Below are 19,323 nucleotides of genomic sequence, written 5' to 3' on the forward strand. Positions count from 1 at the left end.
GTCAGTGAGTGTGGTGCAATGTGTTTGGGTGAAGTGTGTCAGTGAGTGTGGTGCAATGTGTTTGGGTGAAGTGTGTCAGTGAGTGTGGTGCAATGTGATTGGCTGAAGTGTGTCAGTGAGTGTGGTGCAATGTGTTTGGGTGAGGTGTGCCAGTGAGTGTGCTGCAATGTGTTTGGGTGACGTGTGTCAGTGAGTGTGGTGCAATGTGTTTGGGTGAAGTGTGTCATTGAGTGTGGTGCAATGTGTTTGGTTGAAGTGTGTCAGTGAGTGTGGTGCAATGTGTTTGGGTGAACTGTGTCAGTGAGTGTGGTGCAATGTGTTTGGGTGAAGTGTGTCAGTCAGTGTGGTGCAATGTGTTTGGTTGAAGTGTGTCAGTGAGTGTGTTGCAATTTCTTTGAGTGATGTGTGTCAGTGAGTGTGGTGCAATGTTTTTGTGATTTGTGCGTCAGTGAGTGTGGTGCAATGTGTTTGGGTGATGTGTGTCAGTGAGTGTGGTGCAATGTGTTTGGGTGAAGTGTGTCAGTGAGTGTGGTGCAATGTGTTTGGGTGAAGTGTGTCAGTGAGTGTGGTGCAGTGTGTTTGGTTGAAGTGTGTCAGTGAGTGTCATGCAATGTGTTTGTGTGAAGTGTGTCAGTGCGTGTGGAGCAATGTGTTTGGGTGAATTGTGTCAGTGAGTGTGGTGCAATGTGTTTGGGTGAAGTGTGTCAGTGAGTGTGGTGCAATGTGTTTGGGTGAAGTGTGTCAGTGAGTGTGGAGCAATGTGTTTGGGTGAAGTGTGTCAGTGAGTGTGGTGCAGTGTGTTTGGTTGAAGTGTGTCAGTGAGTGTCGAGCAATGTGTTTGGGTGAAGTGTGTCAGCGAGTGTGGTGCAATGTGTTTGGATGAAGTGTGTCAGTGACTGTGGTGCAGTGTGTTTGGGTGATGTGTGTCAGTGAGTGTGGTGCAATGTGTTTGGGTGAAGTGTGTCAGTGAGTGTGGTGCAGTGTGTTTGGGTGAAGTGTGTCAGTGAGTGTGGTGCAATGTATTTGGGTGAAGTGTGTCAGTGAGTGTGGTGCAATGTGTTTGGGTGAAGTGCATCAGTGAGTGTGGTGCAATGTGTTTGTGTGAAGTTTGTCAGTGAGTGTGGTGCAGTGTGTTTGGGTGAACTGTGTCAGTGAGTGTGGTGCAATGTGTTTGGGGGAAGTGTGTCAGAGGGTGTGGTGCAGTGTGTTTGGTTGAAGTGTGTCAGTGAGTGTGGTGCAATGTGTTTGTGTGAAGTGTGTCAGTGAGTGTGGTGCAATGTGTTTGTGTGAAGTGTGTCAGTGAGTGTGGTGCAATGTGTTTGGGTGAAGTGTGTCAGTGAGTGTGGTGCAATGTGTTTGGGTGAAGTGTGTCAGTGAGTGTGGTGCAATGTGGGTGAAGTGTGTCAGTGAGTGTGGTGCAATGTGTTTGGGTGAAGTGCGGTGCAATGTGTTTGGGTGAAGTGTGTCAGTGAGTGTGGTGCAATGTGTTTGGGTGAAGTGTGTCAGTGAGTGTGGTGCAGTGTGTTAGGGTGAAGTGTGTCAGTGAGTGTGGTGCAATGTGTTTGGGTGAAGTTTGTCAGTAAGTGTGGTGCAATGTGTTTGGGTGAAGTTTGTCAGTGAGTGTGGTGCAATGTGATTGGGTGAAGTGTGTCAGTGAGTGTGGTGCAATGTGTTTGGGTGAAGTGTGACAGTGAGTGTGGTGCAATGTTTTTGGGTGAAGTGTGTCAGTGAGTGTGGTGAAATGTGTTTCAGTGAAGTGTGTCAGTGAGTGTGGTGCAATGTGTTTGGTTGAAGTGTGTCAGTGAGTGTCGTGCAATGTGTTTGGGTTAAGTGTGTCAGCGAGTGTGGTTCAATGTGTTTGGATGAAGTGTGTCAGTGAGTGTGGTGCAATGTGTTTGGGTGAAGTGTGTCAGTGAGTGTGGTGCAATGTGTTTGGGTGAAGTGTGTCAGTCAGTGTGGTGCAATGTGTTTGGGTGAAGTGTGTCAGTGAGTGTGGTGCAATGTCTTTGGGTGAAGTTTGTCAGTGAGTGTGGTGCAATGTGTTTGGGTGAAGTGTGTCAGTGAGTGTGGTGCAATGTGTTTGGGTGAAGTGTGTCAGTGAGTGTGGTGCAATGTGATTGGCTGAAGTGTGTCAGTGAGTGTGGTGCAATGTGTTTGGGTGACGTGTGCCAGTGAGTGTGCTGCAATGTGTTTGGGTGACGTGTGTCAGTGAGTGTGGTGCAATGTGTTTGGTTGAAGTGTGTCAGTGAGTGTGGTGCAACGTGTTTGGGTGAACTGTGTCAGTGAGTGTGGTGCAATGTGTTTGGGTGAAGTGTGTCAGTCAGTGTGGTGCAATGTGTTTGGTTGAATTGTGTCAGTGAGTGTGTTGCAATGTCTTTGAGTGATGTGTGTCAGTGAGTGTGGTGCAATGTTTTTGTGATTTGTGCGTCAGTGAGTGTGGTGCAATGTGTTTGGGTGATGTGTGTCAGTGAGTGTGGTGCAATGTGTTTGGGTGAAGTGTGTCACTGAGTGTGGTGCAATGTGCTTGTGTGAAGTGTGTCAGTGGGTGTGGTGCAATGTGTTTGGGTGAAGTGTGTCAGTGAGTGTGGTGCAATGTTTTTGGGTGAAGTGTGTCAGTGAGTGTGGTGCAAAGTGATTGGGTGAAGTGTGTCAGTGAGTGTGGTGCAATGTGTTTGGGTGAAGTGTGTAATTGAGTGTGGTGCAATGTGTTTGGGTGAAGTGTGTCAGTGAGTGTGGTGCAATGTGTTTGGGTGAAGTGTGTCAGTGAGTGTGGTGCAATGTGTTTGGGTGAAGTGTGTCAGTGAGTGTGGTGCAGTGTGTTTGGTTGAAGTGTGTCAGTGAGTGTCATGCAATGGGTTTGTGTGAAGTGTGTCAGTGCGTGTGGAGCAATGTGTTTCGGTGAATTGTGTCAGTGAGTGTGGGGCAATGTGTTTGGGTGAAGTGTGTCAGTGAGTGTGGTGCAATGTGTTTGGGTGAAGTGTGTCAGTGAGTGTGGAGCAATGTGTTTGGGTGAAGTGTGTCAGTGAGTGTGGTGCAGTGTGTTTGGTTGAAGTGTGTCAGTGAGTGTCGAGCAATGTGTTTGGGTGAAGTGTGTCAGCGAGTGTGGTGCAATGTGTTTGGATGAAGTGTGTCAGTGACTGTGGTGCAGTGTGTTTGGGTGAAGTGTGTCAGTGAGTGAGGTGCAATGTGTTTGGGTGAAGTGTGTCAGTGAGTGTGGTGCAATGTGTTTGGGTGAAGTGTGTCAGTGAGTGTGGTGCAATGTGTTTGGGTGATGTGTGTCAGAGAAGTTGTGCAATTTGTTTGGGTGATGTGTGTCAGCGAGTGGGGTGCAATGTGTTTGGATGAAGTGTGTCAGTGAGTGTGGTGCAGTGTGTTTGGGTGAAGTGTGTCAGTGAGTGTGGTGCAATGTATTTGGGTGAAGTGTGTCAGTGAGTGTGGTGCAATGTGTTTGGGTGAAGTGCATCAGTGAGTGTGGTGCAATGTGTTTGTGTGAAGTGTGTCAGTGAGTGTGGTGCAGTGTGTTTGGGTGAACTGTGTCAGTGAGTGTGGTGCAATGTGTTTGGGGGAAGTGTGTCAGTGTGTGTGGTGCAGTGTGTTTGGTTGAAGTGTGTCAGTGAGTGTGGTGCAATGTGTTTGGGTGAAGTGTGTCAGTGAGTGTGGTGCAATGTGTTTGGGTGAAGTGTGTCAGTGAGTGTGGTGCAATGTGGGTGAAGTGTGTCAGTGAGTGTGGTGCAATGTGTTTGGGTGAAGTGCGGTGCAATGTGTTTGGGTGAAGTGTGTCAGTGAGTGTGGTGCAATGTGTTTGGGTGAATGTGTCAGTGAGTGTGGTGCAGTGTGTTAGGGTGAAGTGTGTCAGTGAGTGTGGTGCAATGTGTTTGGGTGAAGTTTGTCAGTAAGTGTGGTGCAATGTGTTTGGGTGAAGTTTGTCAGTGAGTGTGGTGCAATGTGATTGGGTGAAGTGTGTCAGTGAGTGTGGTGCAATGTGTTTGGGTGAAGTGTGACAGTGAGTGTGGTGCAATGTTTTTGGGTGAAGTGTGTCAGTGAGCGTGGTGCAATGTGTTTGGGTGAAATGTGTCAGTGAGTGTGGTGCAATGTGTTTGGGTGATGTGTGTCAGTGAGTGTGGTGCAATGTGTTTCAGTGAAGTGTGTCAGTGAGTGTGGTGCAATGTGTTTGGTTGAAGTGTGTCAGTGAGTGTCGTGCAATGTGTTTGGGTTAAGTGTGTCAGCGAGTGTGGTTCAATGTGTTTGGATGAAGTGTGTCAGTGAGTGTGGTGCAATGTGTTTGGGTGAAGTGTGTCAGTGAGTGTGGTGCAATGTGTATGGGTGAAGTGTGTCAGTCAGTGTGGTGCAATGTGTTTGGGTGAAGTGTGTCAGTGAGTGTGGTGCAATGTCTTTGGGTGAAGTTTGTCAGTGAGTGTGGTGCAATGTGTTTGGTTGAAGTGTGTCAGTGAGTGTGGTGCAATGTGTTTGGGTTAAGTGTGTCAGCGAGTGTGGTTCAATGTGTTTGGATGAAGTGTGTCAGTGAGTGTGGTGCAATGTGTTTGGGTGAAGTGTGTCAGTGAGTGTGGTGCAATGTGTTTGGGTGAAGTGTGTCAGTCAGTGTGGTGCAATGTGTTTGGGTGAAGTGTGTCAGTGAGTGTGGTGCAATGTCTTTGGGTGAAGTTTGTCAGTGAGTGTGGTGCAATGTGTTTGGGTGAAGTGTGTCAGTGAGTGTGGTGCAATGTGTTTGGGTGAAGTGTGTCAGTGAGTGTGGTGCAATGTGTTTGGGTGAAGTGTGTCAGTGAGTGTGGTGCAATGTGATTGGCTGAAGTGTGTCAGTGAGTGTGGTGCAATGTGTTTGGGTGAGGTGTGCCACTAAGTGTGCTGCAATGTGTTTGGGTGACGTGTGTCAGTGAGTGTGGTGCAATGTGTTTGGGTGAAGTGTGTCATTGAGTGTGGTGCAATGTGTTTGGTTGAAGTGTGTCAGTGAGTGTGGTGCAATGTGTTTGGGTGAACTGTGTCAGTGAGTGTGGTGCAATGTGTTTGGGTGAAGTGTGTCAGTCAGTGTGGTGCAATGTGTTTGGTTGAAGTGTGTCAGTGAGTGTGTTGCAATGTCTTTGGGTGAAGTTTGTCAGTGAGTGTGGTGCAATGTGTTTGGGTGAAGTGTGTCAGTGAGTGTAGTGCAATGTGTTTGGGTGAAGTGTGTCAGTGAGTGTGGTGCAGTGTGCTTGTGTGAAGTCTGGCAGTGAGTGTGGTGCAATGTGTTTGAGTGATGTGTGTCAGTGAGTGTGGTGCAATGTTTTTGTGATTTGTGCGTCAGTGAGTGTGGTGCAATGTGTTTGGGTGATGTGTGTCAGTGAGTGTGGTGGAATGTGTTTGGGTGAAGTGTGTCACTGAGTGTGGTGCAATGTGCTTGTGTGAAGTGTGACAGTGGGTGTGGTGCAATGTGTTTGGGTGAAGTGTGTCAGTGAGTGTGGTGCAATGTTTTTGGGTGAAGTGTGTCAGTGAGTGTGGTGCAAAGTGATTGGGTGAAGTGTGTCAGTGAGTGTGGTGCAATGTGTTTGGGTGAAGTGTGTCATTGAGTGTGGTGCAATGTGTTTGGGTGAAGTGTGTCAGTGAGTGTGGTGCAATGCGTTTGGGTGAAGTGTGTCAGTGAGTGTGGTGCAATGTGTTTGGGTGAAGTGTGTCAGTGAGTGTGGTGCAATGTGTTTGGGTGAAGTGTGTCAGTGAGTGTGGTGCAATGTTTTTGGGTGAAGTGTGTCAGTGAGCGTGGTGCAATGTGTTTGGGTGAAATGTGTCAGTGAGTGTGGTGCAATGTGTTTGGGTGATGTGTGTCAGTGAGTGTGGTGCAATGTGTTTCAGTGAAGTGTGTCAGTGAGTGTGGTGCAATGTGTTTGGTTGAAGTGTGTCAGTGAGTGTGGTGCAATGTGTTTGGGTTAAGTGTGTCAGCGAGTGTGGTTCAATGTGTTTGGATGAAGTGTGTCAGTGAGTGTGGTGCAATGTGTTTGGGTGAAGTGTGTCAGTGAGTGTGGTGCAATGTGTTTGGGTGAAGTGTGTCAGTCAGTGTGGTGCAATGTGTTTGGGTGAAGTGTGTCAGTGAGTGTGGTGCAATGTCTTTGGGTGAAGTTTGTCAGTGAGTGTGGTGCAATGTGTTTGGGTGAAGTGTGTCAGTGAGTGTGGTGCAATGTGTTTGGGTGAAGTGTGTCAGTGAGTGTGGTGCAATGTGTTTGGGTGAAGTGTGTTAGTGAGTGTGGTGCAATGTGATTGGCTGAAGTGTGTCAGTGAGTGTGGTGCAATGTGTTTGGGTGAGGTGTGCCAGTGAGTGTGCTGCAATGTGTTTGGGTGACGTGTGTCAGTGAGTGTGGTGCAATGTGTTTGGGTGAAGTTTGTCATTGAGTGTGGTGCAATGTGTTTGGTTGAAGTGTGTCAGTGAGTGTGGTGCAATGTGTTTGGGTGAACTGTGTCAGTGAGTGTGGTGCAATGTGTTTGGGTGAAGTGTGTCAGTCAGTGTGGTGCAATGTGTTTGGTTGAAGTGTGTCAGTGAGTGTGTTGCAATGTCTTTGGGTGAAGTTTGTCAGTGAGTGTGGTGCAATGTGTTTGGGTGAAGTGTGTCAGTGAGTGTAGTGCAATGTGTTTGGGTGAAGTGTGTCAGTGAGTGTGGTGCAGTGTGCTTGTGTGAAGTCTGGCAGTGAGTGTGGTGCAATGTGTTTGAGTGATGTGTGTCAGTGAGTGTGGTGCAATGTTTTTGTGATTTGTGCGTCAGTGAGTGTGGTGCAATGTGTTTGGGTGATGTGTGTCAGTGAGTGTGGTGCAATGTGTTTGGGTGAAGTGTGTCACTGAGTGTGGTGCAATGTGCTTGTGTGAAGTGTGACAGTGGGTGTGGTGCAATGTGTTTGGGTGAAGTGTGTCAGTGAGTGTGGTGCAATGTTTTTGGGTGAAGTGTGTCAGTGAGTGTGGTGCAAAGTGATTGGGTGAAGTGTGTCAGTGAGTGTGGTGCAATGTGTTTGGGTGAAGTGTGTCATTGAGTGTGGTGCAATGTGTTTGGGTGAAGTGTGTCAGTGAGTGTGGTGCAATGTGTTTGGGTGAAGTGTGTCAGTGAGTGTGGTGCAATGTGTTTGGGTGAAGTGTGTCAGTGAGTGTGGTGCAGTGTGTTTGGTTGAAGTGTGTCAGTGAGTGTCATGCAATGTGTTTGTGTGAAGTGTGTCAGTGCGTGTGGAGCAATGTGTTTGGGTGAATTGTGTCAGTGAGTGTGGTGCAATGTGTTTGGGTGAAGTGTGTCAGTGAGTGTGGTGCAATGTGTTTGGGTGAAGTGTGTCAGTGAGTGTGGAGCAATGTGTTTGGGTGAAGTGTGTCAGTGAGTGTGGTGCAGTGTGTTTGGTTGAAGTGTGTCAGTGAGTGTCGAGCAATGTGTTTGGGTGAAGTGTGTCAGCGAGTGTGGTGCAATGTGTTTGGATGAAGTGTGTCAGTGACTGTGGTGCAGTGTGTTTGGGTGAAGTGTGTCAGTGAGTGTGGTGCAATGTGTTTGGGTGAAGTGTGTCAGTGAGTGTGGTGCAGCGTGTTTTGTTGAAGTGTGTCAGTGAGTGTGGTGCAATGGGTTTGGGTGAAGTGTGTCAGTGACTGTGGTGCAATGTGTTTGGGTGAAGTGTGTCAGTCAGTGTAGTGCAATGTGCTTGGGTAAAGTGTGTCAGTGAGTGTGGTGCAATGTCTTTGAGTGAAGTTTGTCAGTGAGTGTGGTGCAATGTGTTTGGGTGAAGTGTGTCAGTGAGTGTGGAGCAATGTGTTTGGGTGAGGATTGTCAGTGAGTGTGGTGCAATGTGATGGGTGAAATGTGTCAGTGAGTGTGGTGCAATGTGTTTGGGTGAAGTGTGTCATTGAGTGTGGTGCAATGTGTTTGGGTGAAGTGTGTCAGTGAGTGTGGTGCAATGTGTTTGGGTGAAGTTTGTCAGTGAGTGTGGTGCAATGTGATTGGGTGAAGTGTGTCAGTGAGTGTGGTGCAATGTGTTTGGGTGAAGTGTGACAGTGAGTGTGGTGCAATGTTTTTGGGTGAAGTGTGTCAGTGAGCGTGGTGCAATGTGTTTGGGTGAAATGTGTCAGTGAGTGTGGTGCAATGTGTTTGGGTGATGTGTGTCAGTGAGTGTGGTGCAATGTGTTTCAGTGAAGTGTGTCAGTGAGTGTGGTGCAATGTGTTTGGTTGAAGTGTGTCAGTGAGTGTCGTGCAATGTGTTTGGGTTAAGTGTGTCAGCGAGTGTGGTTCAATGTGTTTGGATGAAGTGTGTCAGTGAGTGTGGTGCAATGTGTTTGGGTGAAGTGTGTCAGTGAGTGTGGTGCAATGTGTTTGGGTGAAGTGTGTCAGTCAGTGTGGTGCAATGTGTTTGGGTGAAGTGTGTCAGTGAGTGTGGTGCAATGTCTTTGGGTGAAGTTTGTCAGTGAGTGTGGTGCAATGTGTTTGGGTGAAGTGTGTCAGTGAGTGTGGTGCAATGTGTTTGGGTGAAGTGTGTCAGTGAGTGTGGTGCAATGTGTTTGGGTGAAGTGTGTCAGTGAGTGTGGTGCAATGTGATTGGCTGAAGTGTGTCAGTGAGTGTGGTGCAATGTGTTTGGGTGAGGTGTGCCAGTGAGTGTGCTGCAATGTGTTTGGTTGAAGTGTGTCAGTGAGTGTGTTGCAATGTCTTTGGGTGAAGTTTGTCAGTGAGTGTGGTGCAATGTGTTTGGGTGAAGTGTGTCAGTGAGTGTAGTGCAATGTGTTTGGGTGAAGTGTGTCAGTGAGTGTGGTGCAGTGTGCTTGTGTGAAGTCTGGCAGTGAGTGTGGTGCAATGTGTTTGAGTGATGTGTGTCAGTGAGTGTGGTGCAATGTTTTTGTGATTTGTGCGTCAGTGAGTGTGGTGCAATGTGTTTGGGTGATGTGTGTCAGTGAGTGTGGTGCAATGTGTTTGGGTGAAGTGTGTCACTGAGTGTGGTGCAATGTGCTTGTGTGAAGTGTGACAGTGGGTGTGGTGCAATGTGTTTGGGTGAAGTGTGTCAGTGAGTGTGGTGCAATGTTTTTGGGTGAAGTGTGTCAGTGAGTGTGGTGCAAAGTGATTGGGTGAAGTGTGTCAGTGAGTGTGGTGCAATGTGTTTGGGTGAAGTGTGTCATTGAGTGTGGTGCAATGTGTTTGGGTGAAGTGTGTCAGTGAGTGTGGTGCAATGCGTTTGGGTGAAGTGTGTCAGTGAGTGTGGTGCAATGTGTTTGGGTGAAGTGTGTCAGTGAGTGTGGTGCAATGTGTTTGGGTGAAGTGTGTCAGTGAGTGTGGTGCAATGTTTTTGGGTGAAGTGTGTCAGTGAGCGTGGTGCAATGTGTTTGGGTGAAATGTGTCAGTGAGTGTGGTGCAATGTGTTTGGGTGATGTGTGTCAGTGAGTGTGGTGCAATGTGTTTCAGTGAAGTGTGTCAGTGAGTGTGGTGCAATGTGTTTGGTTGAAGTGTGTCAGTGAGTGTGGTGCAATGTGTTTGGGTTAAGTGTGTCAGCGAGTGTGGTTCAATGTGTTTGGATGAAGTGTGTCAGTGAGTGTGGTGCAATGTGTTTGGGTGAAGTGTGTCAGTGAGTGTGGTGCAATGTGTTTGGGTGAAGTGTGTCAGTCAGTGTGGTGCAATGTGTTTGGGTGAAGTGTGTCAGTGAGTGTGGTGCAATGTCTTTGGGTGAAGTTTGTCAGTGAGTGTGGTGCAATGTGTTTGGGTGAAGTGTGTCAGTGAGTGTGGTGCAATGTGTTTGGGTGAAGTGTGTCAGTGAGTGTGGTGCAATGTGTTTGGGTGAAGTGTGTCAGTGAGTGTGGTGCAATGTGATTGGCTGAAGTGTGTCAGTGAGTGTGGTGCAATGTGTTTGGGTGAGGTGTGCCAGTGAGTGTGCTGCAATGTGTTTGGGTGACGTGTGTCAGTGAGTGTGGTGCAATGTGTTTGGGTGAAGTGTGTCATTGAGTGTGGTGCAATGTGTTTGGTTGAAGTGTGTCAGTGAGTGTGGTGCAATGTGTTTGGATGAACTGTGTCAGTCAGTGTGGTGCAATGTGTTTGGTTGAAGTGTGTCAGTGAGTGTGTTGCAATGTCTTTGGGTGAAGTTTGTCAGTGAGTGTGGTGCAATGTGTTTGGGTGAAGTGTGTCAGTGAGTGTAGTGCAATGTGTTTGGGTGAAGTGTGTCAGTGAGTGTGGTGCAGTGTGCTTGTGTGAAGTCTGGCAGTGAGTGTGGTGCAATGTGTTTGAGTGATGTGTGTCAGTGAGTGTGGTGCAATGTTTTTGTGATTTGTGCGTCAGTGAGTGTGGTGCAATGTGTTTGGGTGATGTGTGTCAGTGAGTGTGGTGCAATGTGTTTGGGTGAAGTGTGTCACTGAGTGTGGTGCAATGTGCTTGTGTGAAGTGTGACAGTGGGTGTGGTGCAATGTGTTTGGGTGAAGTGTGTCAGTGAGTGTGGTGCAATGTTTTTGGGTGAAGTGTGTCAGTGAGTGTGGTGCAAAGTGATTGGGTGAAGTGTGTCAGTGAGTGTGGTGCAATGTGTTTGGGTGAAGTGTGTCATTGAGTGTGGTGCAATGTGTTTGGGTGAAGTGTGTCAGTGAGTGTGGTGCAATGTGTTTGGGTGAAGTGTGTCAGTGAGTGTGGTGCAATGTGTTTGGGTGAAGTGTGTCAGTGAGTGTGGTGCAGTGTGTTTGGTTGAAGTGTGTCAGTGAGTGTCATGCAATGTGTTTGTGTGAAGTGTGTCAGTGCGTGTGGAGCAATGTGTTTGGGTGAATTGTGTCAGTGAGTGTGGTGCAATGTGTTTGGGTGAAGTGTGTCAGTGAGTGTGGTGCAATGTGTTTGGGTGAAGTGTGTCAGTGAGTGTGGAGCAATGTGTTTGGGTGAAGTGTGTCAGTGAGTGTGGTGCAGTGTGTTTGGTTGAAGTGTGTCAGTGAGTGTCGAGCAATGTGTTTGGGTGAAGTGTGTCAGCGAGTGTGGTGCAATGTGTTTGGATGAAGTGTGTCAGTGACTGTGGTGCAGTGTGTTTGGGTGAAGTGTGTCAGTGAGTGTGGTGCAATGGGTTTGGGTGAAGTGTGTCAGTGACTGTGGTGCAATGTGTTTGGGTGAAGTGTGTCAGTCAGTGTAGTGCAATGTGCTTGGGTAAAGTGTGTCAGTGAGTGTGGTGCAATGTCTTTGAGTGAAGTTTGTCAGTGAGTGTGGTGCAATGTGTTTGGGTGAAGTGTGTCAGTGAGTGTGGAGCAATGTGTTTGGGTGAGGATTGTCAGTGAGTGTGGTGCAATGTGATGGGTGAAATGTGTCAGTGAGTGTGGTGCAATGTGTTTGGGTGAAGTGTGTCATTGAGTGTGGTGCAATGTGTTTGGGTGAAGTGTGTCAGTGAGTGTGGTGCAATGTGTTTGGGTGAAGTTTGTCAGTGAGTGTGGTGCAATGTGATTGGGTGAAGTGTGTCAGTGAGTGTGGTGCAATGTGTTTGGGTGAAGTGTGACAGTGAGTGTGGTGCAATGTTTTTGGGTGAAGTGTGTCAGTGAGCGTGGTGCAATGTGTTTGGGTGAAATGTGTCAGTGACTGTGGTGCAATGTGTTTGGGTGATGTGTGTCAGTGAGTGTGGTGCAATGTGTTTCAGTGAAGTGTGTCAGTGAGTGTGGTGCAATGTGTTTGGTTGAAGTGTGTCAGTGAGTGTCGTGCAATGTGTTTGGGTTAAGTGTGTCAGCGAGTGTGGTTCAATGTGTTTGGATGAAGTGTGTCAGTGAGTGTGGTGCAATGTGTTTGGGTGAAGTGTGTCAGTGAGTGTGGTGCAATGTGTTTGGGTGAAGTGTGTCAGTCAGTGTGGTGCAATGTGTTTGGGTGAAGTGTGTCAGTGAGTGTGGTGCAATGTCTTTGGGTGAAGTTTGTCAGTGAGTGTGGTGCAATGTGTTTGGGTGAAGTGTGTCAGTGAGTGTGGTGCAATGTGTTTGGGTGAAGTGTGTCAGTGAGTGTGGTGCAATGTGTTTGGGTGAAGTGTGTCAGTGAGTGTGGTGCAATGTGATTGGCTGAAGTGTGTCAGTGAGTGTGGTGCAATGTGTTTGGGTGAGGTGTGCCAGTGAGTGTGCTGCAATGTGTTTGGGTGACGTGTGTCAGTGAGTGTGGTGCAATGTGTTTGGGTGAAGTGTGTCATTGAGTGTGGTGCAATGTGTTTGGTTGAAGTTTGTCAGTGAGTGTGGTGCAGTGTGCTTGTGTGAAGTCTGGCAGTGAGTGTGGTGCAATGTGTTTGAGTGATGTGTGTCAGTGAGTGTGGTGCAATGTTTTTGTGATTTGTGCGTCAGTGAGTGTGGTGCAATGTGTTTGGGTGATGTGTGTCAGTGAGTGTGGTGCAATGTGTTTGGGTGAAGTGTGTCACTGAGTGTGGTGCAATGTGCTTGTGTGAAGTGTGTCAGTGGGTGTGGTGCAATGTGTTTGGGTGAAGTGTGTCAGTGAGTGTGGTGCAATATTTTTGGGTGAAGTGTGTCAGTGAGTGTGGTGCAAAGTGATTGGGTGAAGTGTGTCAGTGAGTGTGGTGCAATGTGTTTGGGTGAAGTGTGTCATTGAGTGTGGTGCAATGTGTTCGGGTGAAGTGTGTCAGTGAGTGTGGTGCAATGTGTTTGGGTGAAGTGTGTCAGTGAGTGTGGTGCAATGTGTTTGGGTGAAGTGTGTCAGTGAGTGTGGTGCAGTGTGTTTGGGTGAAGTATGTCAGTGAGTGTGGTGCAATGTGTTTGGGTGAAGTATGTCAGTGAGTGTGGTGCAATGTGTTTGGGTGAAGTGTGTCAGTGAGTGTGGTGCAATGTGTTTGGGTAAAGTGTGTCAGTGAGTGTGGTGCAATGTCTTTGAGTGAAGTTTGTCAGTGAGTGTGGTGCAATGTGTTTGGGTGAAGTGTGTCAGTGAGTGTGGAGCAATGTGTTTGGGTGAGGATTGTCAGTGAGTGTGGTGCAATGTGATTGGGTGAAGTGTGTCAGTGAGTGTGGTGCAATGTGATGGGTGAAATGTGTCAGTGAGTGTGGTGCAATGTGTTTGGGTGAAGTGTGTCATTGAGTGTGGTGCAATGTGTTTGGGTGAAGTTTGTCAGTGAGTGTGGTGCAATTTGTTTGGGTGATGTGTGTCAGTGAGTGTGCTGCAATGTTTTTGGGTGAATTGTGTCAGTGAGTGTGGTGCAGTGTGTTTGGGTGAAGTGTGTCAGTGAGTGTCGTGCAATGTGTTTGGGTGAAGTGTGTCAGTGAGTGTGGTGCAATGTGTTTGGGTGATGTGTGTCAGTGAGTGTGGTGCAATGTGTTTGGGTGAAGTATGTCAGTGAGTGTGGTGCAATGTGTTTGGGTGAAGTATGTCAGTGAGTGTGGTGCAATGTGTTTGGGTGAAGTGTGTCAGTGAGTGTGGTGCAATGTTTTTGGGTGAAGTTTGTCAGTGAGTGTGGTGCAATGTGATTGGGTGAAGTGTGTCAGTGAGTGTGGTGCAATGTGTTTGGGTGAAGTGTGACAGTGAGTGTGGTGCAATGTTTTTGGGTGAAGTGTGTCAGTGAGCGTGGTGCAATGTGTTTGGGTGAAATGTGTCAGTGAGTGTGGTGCAATGTGTTTGGGTGATGTGTGTCAGTTAGTGTGGTGCAATGTGTTTGGTTGAAGTGTGTCAGTGAGTGTCGTGCAATGTGTTTGGGTTAAGTGTGTCAGCGAGTGTGGTTCAATGTGTTTGGATGAAGTGTGTCAGTGAGTGTGGTGCAATGTGTTTGGGTGAAGTGTGTCAGTGAGTGTGCCGCAATGTGTTTGGGTGAAGTGTGTCAGTCAGTGTGGTGCAATGTGTTTGGGTGAAGTGTGTCAGTGAGTGTGGTGCAATGTCTTTGGGTGAAGTTTGTCAGTGAGTGTGGTGCAATGTGTTTGGGTGAAGTGTGTCAGTGAGTGTGGTGCAATGTGTTTGGGTGAAGTGTGTCAGTGAGTGTGGTGCAATGTGTTTGGGTGAAGTGTGTCAGTGAGTGTGGTGCAATGTGTTTGGGTGATGTGTGTCAGTGAGTGTGGTGCAATGTGTTTGGGTGAAGTGTGTCACTGAGTGTGGTGCAATGTGCTTGTGTGAAGTGTGTCAGTGGGTGTGGTGCAATGTGTTTGGGTGAAGTGTGCCAGTGAGTGTGCTGCAATGTGTTTGGGTGACGTGTGTCAGTGAGTGTGGTGCAATGTGTTTGGGTGAAGTGTGTCATTGAGTGTGGGGCAATGTGTTTGGTTGAAGTTTGTCAGTGAGTGTGGTGCAGTGTGCTTGTGTGAACTCTGGCAGTGAGTGTGGTGCAATGTGTTTGAGTGATGTGTGTCAGTGAGTGTGGTGCAATGTTTTTGTGATTTGTGCGTCAGTGAGTGTGGTGCAATGTGTTTGGGTGATGTGTGTCAGTGAGTGTGGTGCAATGTGTTTGGGTGAAGTGTGTCACTGAGTGTGGTGCAATGTGCTTGTGTGAAGTGTGTCAGTGGGTGTGGTGCAATGTGTTTGGGTGAAGTGTGTCAGTGAGTGTGGTGCAATATTTTTGGGTGAAGTGTGTCAGTGAGTGTGGTGCAAAGTGATTGGGTGAAGTGTGTCAGTGAGTGTGGTGCAATGTGTTTGGGTGAAGTGTGTCATTGAGTGTGGTGCAATGTGTTCGGGTGAAGTGTGTCAGTGAGTGTGGTGCAATGTGTTTGGGTGAAGTGTGTCAGTGAGTGTGGTGCAATGTGTTTGGGTGAAGTGTGTCAGTGAGTGTGGTGCAGTGTGTTTGGGTGAAGTATGTCAGTGAGTGTGGTGCAATGTGTTTGGGTGAAGTGTGTCAGTGAGTGTGGTGCAATGTGTTTGGGTAAAGTGTGTCAGTGAGTGTGGTGCAATGTCTTTGAGTGAAGTTTGTCAGTGAGTGTGGTGCAATGTGTTTGGGTGAAGTGTGTCAGTGAGTGTGGAGCAATGTGTTTGGGTGAGGATTGTCAGTGAGTGTGGTGCAATGTGATTGGGTGAAGTGTGTCAGTGAGTGTGGTGCAATGTGATGGGTGAAATGTGTCAGTGAGTGTGGTGCAATGTGTTTGGGTGAAGTGTGTCATTGAGTGTGGTGCAATGTGTTTGGGTGAAGTGTGTCAGTGAGTGTGGTGCAATTTGTTTGGGTGAAGTGTGTCAGTGAGTGTGCTGCAATGTTTTTGGGTGAATTGTGTCAGTGAGTGTGGTGCAGTGTGTTTGGGTGAAGTGTGTCAGTGAGTGTCGTGCAATGTGTTTGGGTGAAGTGTGTCAGTGAGTGTGGTGCAATGTGTTTGGGTGATGTGTGTCAGTGAGTGTGGTGCAATGTGTTTGGGTGAAGTATGTCAGTGAGTGTGGTGCAATGTGTTTGGGTGAAGTATGTCAGTGAGTGTGGTGCAATGTGTTTGGGTGAAGTGTGTCAGTGAGTGTGGTGCAGTGTGCTTGTGTGAAGTCTGGCAGTGAGTGTGGTGCAATGTGTTTGAGTGATGTGTGTCAGTGAGTGTGGTGCAATGTTTTTGTGATTTGTGCGTCAGTGAGTGTGGTGCAATGTGTTTGGGTGATGTGTGTCAGTGAGTGTGGTGCAATGTGTTTGGGTGAAGTGTGTCACTGAGTGTGGTGCAATGTGCTTGTGTGAAGTGTGACAGTGGGTGTGGTGCAATGTGTTTGGGTGAAGTGTGTCAGTGAGTGTGGTGCAATGTTTTTGGGTGAAGTGTGTCAGTGAGTGTGGTGCAAAGTGATTGGGTGAAGTGTGTCAGTGAGTGTGGTGCAATGTGTTTGGGTGAAGTGTGTCATTGAGTGTGGTGCAATGTGTTTGGGTGAAGTGTGTCAGTGAGTGTGGTGCAATGTGTTTGGGTGAAGTGTGTCAGTGAGTGTGGTGCAATGTGTTTGGGTGAAGTGTGTCAGTGAGTGTGGTGCAGTGTGTTTGGTTGAAGTGTGTCAGTGAGTGTCATGCAATGTGTTTGTGTGAAGTGTGTCAGTGCGTGTGGAGCAATGTGTTTGGGTGAATTGTGTCAGTGAGTGTGGTGCAATGTGTTTGGGTGAAGTGTGTCAGTGAGTGTGGTGCAATGTGTTTGGGTGAAGTGTGTCAGTGAGTGTGGAGCAATGTGTTTGGGTGAAGTGTGTCAGTGAGTGTGGTGCAGTGTGTTTGGTTGAAGTGTGTCAGTGAGTGTCGAGCAATGTGTTTGGGTGAAGTGTGTCAGCGAGTGTGGTGCAATGTGTTTGGATGAAGTGTGTCAGTGACTGTGGTGCAGTGTGTTTGGGTGAAGTGTGTCAGTGAGTGTGGTGCAATGGGTTTGGGTGAAGTGTGTCAGTGACTGTGGTGCAATGTGTTTGGGTGAAGTGTGTCAGTCAGTGTAGTGCAATGTGCTTGGGTAAAGTGTGTCAGTGAGTGTGGTGCAATGTCTTTGAGTGAAGTTTGTCAGTGAGTGTGGTGCAATGTGTTTGGGTGAAGTGTGTCAGTGAGTGTGGAGCAATGTGTTTGGGTGAGGATTGTCAGTGAGTGTGGTGCAATGTGATGGGTGAAATGTGTCAGTGAGTGTGGTGCAATGTGTTTGGGTGAAGTGTGTCATTGAGTGTGGTGCAATGTGTTTGGGTGAAGTGTGTCAGTGAGTGTGGTGCAATGTGTTTGGGTGAAGTTTGTCAGTGAGTGTGGTGCAATGTGATTGGGTGAAGTGTGTCAGTGAGTGTGGTGCAATGTGTTTGGGTGAAGTGTGACAGTGAGTGTGGTGCAATGTTTTTGGGTGAAGTGTGTCAGTGAGCGTGGTGCAATGTGTTTGGGTGAAATGTGTCAGTGACTGTGGTGCAATGTGTTTGGGTGATGTGTGTCAGTGAGTGTGGTGCAATGTGTTTCAGTGAAGTGTGTCAGTGAGTGTGGTGCAATGTGTTTGGTTGAAGTGTGTCAGTGAGTGTCGTGCAATGTGTTTGGGTTAAGTGTGTCAGCGAGTGTGGTTCAATGTGTTTGGATGAAGTGTGTCAGTGAGTGTGGTGCAATGTGTTTGGGTGAAGTGTGTCAGTGAGTGTGGTGCAATGTGTTTGGGTGAAGTGTGTCAGTCAGTGTGGTGCAATGTGTTTGGGTGAAGTGTGTCAGTGAGTGTGGTGCAATGTCTTTGGGTGAAGTTTGTCAGTGAGTGTGGTGCAATGTGTTTGGGTGAAGTGTGTCAGTGAGTGTGGTGCAATGTGTTTGGGTGAAGTGTGTCAGTGAGTGTGGTGCAATGTGTTTGGGTGAAGTGTGTCAGTGAGTGTGGTGCAATGTGATTGGCTGAAGTGTGTCAGTGAGTGTGGTGCAATGTGTTTGGGTGAGGTGTGCCAGTGAGTGTGCTGCAATGTGTTTGGGTGACGTGTGTCAGTGAGTGTGGTGCAATGTGTTTGGGTGAAGTGTGTCATTGAGTGTGGTGCAATGTGTTTGGTTGAAGTTTGTCAGTGAGTGTGGTGCAGTGTGCTTGTGTGAAGTCTGGCAGTGAGTGTGGTGCAATGTGTTTGAGTGATGTGTGTCAGTGAGTGTGGTGCAATGTTTTTGTGATTTGTGCGTCAGTGAGTGTGGTGCAATGTGTTTGGGTGATGTGTGTCAGTGAGTGTGGTGCAATGTGTTTGGGTGAAGTGTGTCACTGAGTGTGGTGCAATGTGCTTGTGTGAAGTGTGTCAGTGGGTGTGGTGCAATGTGTTTGGGTGAAGTGTGTCAGTGAGTGTGGTGCAATATTTTTGGGTGAAGTGTGTCAGTGAGTGTGGTGCAAAGTGATTGGGTGAAGTGTGTCAGTGAGTGTGGTGCAATGTGTTTGGGTGAAGTGTGTCATTGAGTGTGGTGCAATGTGTTCGGGTGAAGTGTGTCAGTGAGTGTGGTGCAATGTGTTTGGGTGAAGTGTGTCAGTGAGTGTGGTGCAATGTGTTTGGGTGAAGTGTGTCAGTGAGTGTGGTGCAGTGTGTTTGGGTGAAGTATGTCAGTGAGTGTGGTGCAATGTGTTTGGGTGAAGTATGTCAGTGAGTGTGGTGCAATGTGTTTGGGTGAAGTGTGTCAGTGAGTGTGGTGCAATGTGTTTGGGTAAAGTGTGTCAGTGAGTGTGGTGCAATGTCTTTGAGTGAAGTTTGTCAGTGAGTGTGGTGCAATGTGTTTGGGTGAAGTGTGTCAGTGAGTGTGGAGCAATGTGTTTGGGTGAGGATTGTCAGTGAGTGTGGTGCAATGTGATTGGGTGAAGTGTGTCAGTGAGTGTGGTGCAATGTGATGGGTGAAATGTGTCAGTGAGTGTGGTGCAATGTGTTTGGGTGAAGTGTGTCATTGAGTGTGGTGCAATGTGTTTGGGTGAAGTTTGTCAGTGAGTGTGGTGCAATTTGTTTGGGTGATGTGTGTCAGTGAGTGTGCTGCAATGTTTTTGGGTGAATTGTGTCAGTGAGTGTGGTGCAGTGTGTTTGGGTGAAGTGTGTCAGTGAGTGTCGTGCAATGTGTTTGGGTGAAGTGTGTCAGTGAGTGTGGTGCAATGTGTTTGGGTGATGTGTGTCAGTGAGTGTGGTGCAATGTGTTTGGGTGAAGTATGTCAGTGAGTGTGGTGCAATGTGTTTGGGTGAAGTATGTCAGTGAGTGTGGTGCAATGTGTTTGGGTGAAGTGTGTCAGTGAGTGTGGTGCAATGTTTTTGGGTGAAGTTTGTCAGTGAGTGTGGTGCAATGTGATTGGGTGAAGTGTGTCAGTGAGTGTGGTGCAATGTGTTTGGGTGAAGTGTGACAGTGAGTGTGGTGCAATGTTTTTGGGTGAAGTGTGTCAGTGAGCGTGGTGCAATGTGTTTGGGTGAAATGTGTCAGTGAGTGTGGTGCAATGTGTTTGGGTGATGTGTGTCAGTTAGTGTGGTGCAATGTGTTTGGTTGAAGTGTGTCAGTGAGTGTCGTGCAATGTGTTTGGGTTAAGTGTGTCAGCGAGTGTGGTTCAATGTGTTTGGATGAAGTGTGTCAGTGAGTGTGGTGCAATGTGTTTGGGTGAAGTGTGTCAGTGAGTGTGCCGCAATGTGTTTGGGTGAAGTGTGTCAGTCAGTGTGGTGCAATGTGTTTGGGTGAAGTGTGTCAGTGAGTGTGGTGCAATGTCTTTGGGTGAAGTTTGTCAGTGAGTGTGGTGCAATGTGTTTGGGTGAAGTGTGTCAGTGAGTGTGGTGCAATGTGTTTGGGTGAAGTGTGTCAGTGAGTGTGGTGCAATGTGTTTGGGTGAAGTGTGTCAGTGAGTGTGGTGCAATGTGTTTGGGTGATGTGTGTCAGTGAGTGTGGTGCAATGTGTTTGGGTGAAGTGTGTCACTGAGTGTGGTGCAATGTGCTTGTGTGAAGTGTGTCAGTGGGTGTGGTGCAATGTGTTTGGGTGAAGTGTGCCAGTGAGTGTGCTGCAATGTGTTTGGGTGACGTGTGTCAGTGAGTGTGGTGCAATGTGTTTGGGTGAAGTGTGTCATTGAGTGT

The sequence above is a fragment of the Somniosus microcephalus genome, chromosome 6 (genome assembly GCF_052327205.1).
Source record: "Somniosus microcephalus isolate GS21.2 chromosome 6, FLI_Smic_1.0, whole genome shotgun sequence".
Taxonomy (NCBI): domain Eukaryota; kingdom Metazoa; phylum Chordata; class Chondrichthyes; order Squaliformes; family Somniosidae; genus Somniosus; species Somniosus microcephalus.